This window comes from Gossypium hirsutum, chromosome A12, assembly GCF_007990345.1.
Source record: "Gossypium hirsutum isolate 1008001.06 chromosome A12, Gossypium_hirsutum_v2.1, whole genome shotgun sequence".
Classification (NCBI taxonomy): domain Eukaryota; kingdom Viridiplantae; phylum Streptophyta; class Magnoliopsida; order Malvales; family Malvaceae; genus Gossypium; species Gossypium hirsutum.
In genome coordinates this window covers 90,966,717-90,970,462 of record NC_053435.1, presented here as the reverse complement: position 1 = coordinate 90,970,462, position 3,746 = coordinate 90,966,717, and the positions used below count along the sequence as shown (strand labels likewise).

Here is a 3,746-nt window from a genome sequence, read left to right as displayed (position 1 = left end):
ATTTTTAGTTTAATTTTGACAAAATTAACTTTGTTTTATGGTTTTAGAATATTATTTGACAAAATCTCAAATTTCTTTCATTAACATTTCTAAGTTACAATAATTTTTAAATATAAAAAATAAAATTAATTATAAATTAAATAAAAATAAAATTTAATTTGGAAAAAATAAAAATACTATTTATTTTAACATTAAGGTATAAAGTTATATTTTTCACTTCTATAAACAAAATTAATTTACTCATAATGGAAACCACAGATAATTTAACCAAAATAAAATTCAAGCAGCAAGGGAACTTTTTTATTGCTAGGTAAGAAAATGAGCTTTAATTTTGTGTAAACAGAGGTCACTCATGGGGTCTGCAAGTTCTAAATTTAATTTTTGATTGTTTGTAATGATATGAAACAGTTCTTCAATTATATAAAATAGTTAAACGACAAGATTTAGCAATTTTGGAATCATAAAAACGTGGAAAGGTGGAAGAAATTTACAACTTGGAGGTAGCACTTGACAATTTGATCACCAATTCCTTCCTCATCACCTTACCAGATGCATTCTTTGGCAATGAATCAATAAACATTATTCTACGTATTCTCTTATATGGGGAAACCTGAGATGAAATGTTTGAGAATGTCAACAAAAGAAGATGAAAAAAGAAATTGTTCTGCATTTAGTTAGAAGCAACGCATGCCTGTTGGGCAACAAAATGCTTGAGTTTTGATTCATCAATGTTGCTCCCTGATTGTCTAACCACGAAGGCCACTGGTACCTGGCCTGCTTCCTCATCTGAAAACCTGTTGAGAGTGTCAAAAGTAAGCACTTGGCAGGTTTAACCAAGCATTTACTCCAATACAACATCTATCTGATACTGGTGTACTTGGAAGGGGCTATAGGTTTAGTGAGCAATTTAGTCTTTCTTCGCATAATTTTGAAGCATTAAACGTTAAAATATATTAAATATACAAGGACTAAATTGCTCTTGAATTATTATAGACTAATCCATTTGGAACGTTAAATGAGAATAAAGAGAAGTAAAAGTGACATACGGAACAACTGCAGACTCGACGACATCTGGATGGGAATTAAGCAGATGTTCTAATTCAGCTGGGGCAACCTGTTTGATTAAGAAACCAACTTTAAAAACCATAATAAAATAAGCTTTTAGTTCTTGAGGGGCACCATACTTTTTAACAAAGCTTAGATTTAGAGCCAACCTGGTAGCCTTTGTATTTGATCAACTCCTTTATCCTATCTACGAAAAACAGGAAACCTTCATTATTAATGTAGCAAAGATCGCCAGTTCTTAACCATCCATCTGAATCCAAAGTCCCAACAGTTGCCTCCTCATTATCAACGTATCCTGAACCACCCCCAAAACAAAATTGTAAAACAGAGCAATCAACAACAACAAACAACAGTGGCCACTTACTCTCTTGCCAGTTAATCAATGTACAGAAATCAGTGATTACCCTTCATTACGAGAGGTCCCCTAACCCAAAGCTCTCCAGGCTTTGCAGGTGGCAAAGCAGCACCAGTTTCAGGATCCACGATTTTGGCTTCACAATTTGGCAAAAGCTTCCCTGTCGCACCTTCTACTTGGGTTTCATCGGGAACCATTGTGCTAAACACTCGCCCCGTTGTTTCAGTTAGCCCATATGCCTTCATAACAAATATTGAAAACTTCATTTATCAAATCAAAGCCAATTTTGTTGATTGGTCAATTAGCACTGTAATTAAGTGTTACCTGCGCCAGCTTAACTTTGGGCAACCGTTTTCTCAGCCTTTGGATCATGCTCTTACTCAAATGAGCGCCGCCGCAGAGGATAGCTTCAAGCGAGCTCAAATCATAGCCATCCATTATCGCAGTATCGTTCACCATCTTTACAATCAACGGTGGAGCCAAAGCCAAGTGGCTAACCCTATACTCAGAGATAACTCCATACATATTTCTCAGATCAAATGAGCGACTTCCTCCCGTTATCACCATGCAGTCGCCCGAAACCATGGACCTCAAACTGAGTACTAGTCCATACACATGAAATAATGGAACCGTACAAAGGACAACCGTCGGGGAACTCCCCACCGGACGCATTCCTCCGGCAATCACCGCTGTCAAGTTACGGTGAGTCAATGCAACTCCTTTGATCCCACCGGTTGTGCCGGACGAATAGAGAATCGTGGCTACATCAGACTGGTTCACTTTGATTCCTCTGTTTTCAGTTTTTTCACTTGGGCTTTCCATTAACGACTCGAATTCAACATAGTCAATAGCAACGACTCCGTGTTTGAGCAAAGGGATTTTGTGAGCTGAATCCGACGAGGCGAAAGCTATGACAGGTTTGGAATGTCGGATTAGGTGATGAATCTCGGGGACAGTGGCGGCGGGATTGACGGGCGAGATAACAACGCCGATAGATAAGAGAGACAAGTAAAGAATCGGAGTGAAGATATTGTTAGGGGTGAAAACGACAGCACAATCGCCTTTAGAGAGGCCAAAGTGGGTGCGGAGGTAGGTGACTAGGTTTTCGAATCAGAAGATAAGTTCGGTGTGGAGAATACGGCGGCGCGTGGTGGCGTCAATGAGAACGACGGCGGTGGGGGAGGGTGGGGAGGACTGGAGCATAGAGAAGAAGAAGTCGATAGATGAAATGGGTGCGGATTGGGGTGGGAGTGAAACGGGAGATCGGAGGCTGTGGAACGTCATGGTTTTGGAGCAAAAGCCGCTGTTTGGATCGACGACCAAAGTGGCCATCAGAATGGAATAGAGTTTTTCTGTTATTACAAAAGAAATTGGAGGGATGGAGGGGGTTTGAAACTGTTTTAGAAGCTTGAGGTATCCATAATAAAAAAGCTAACAAATAATTTGATAAACAATTATCAAAATAACATGATAAACTCACCTACTTTTCCTTTTCACAGTTTTATCAAAATGCTTTTCACTCTCATTGGGTCAAAATTTGTATCAAGTGACCCACTGGCAATAGTCAAGAATTTTACAACTCTTGTTTTCTGTTGATCTCCAAACCAAGGACCTCCTCGCGGACGCCGCCTTAATTGTTTGGCCAAGGCCACTTTTTCTTCCTTTTAAACATGTTTACAAATGAAGAAAGGACATCGAAATGGTCCCAAGACATAAACCTTAAGCTGAATATATGTAGAACATAGTATAAAACAGCTGATCCAAAATCACGTTATTCCAAAATAAAAAAACTTAACCTTAAACCACAAACATCACGGAACAATCACATTAGTCGATCATTAAATCGAAGTCTATGAGTTGGTATGTTGTTTCTATCGATGATGGTCCTATCCTAATTCTCCCAACAAATTCCATGTAGCTTCATTAAGCCATAGTTCACTCAATTAAGTGTAAACAAAATGATTCATCAAAAACTTGAGAGAATGAGCTCACTTTGACTTGAGGAAAACATGTAGTCTTAGACTCGATCGTAGGAGCCATCAATGCCTCTAGAAAGCTTAACTATCACCCTCAAGAAAAGAGAGAAGAGAGAGAGCCAAAGGTGTACAAAGTGTTGCCTAAAATTATTCTACTGAAAGGAAAAGGTAAAAAGGACCAAAAACGGTGAGAGAATGGATGTGAGAAGGCTAGGGAAGGAGAATAAACAGGGAAAAGGATGAGGAGGGTAGTGGCGGAGGTGAGGAGCAAAGAAGGAAATGAGCAGGGAAAACAAGGAAGTTGGAGGGGTGATCGACAAGGAAAGAATGTTATAAATGAGAGAAGTGGA

General features: G+C 38.9%; 1 pseudogene; it reads right to left on the bottom strand.

The window, feature by feature from the left end:
* Positions 1 to 278: 278 nt before the first annotated feature.
* On the bottom strand, positions 279 to 2,882 carry LOC107928658 (4-coumarate--CoA ligase-like 9; annotated as a pseudogene).
* Between the last annotated feature and the right edge of the window lie 864 nt (positions 2,883 to 3,746).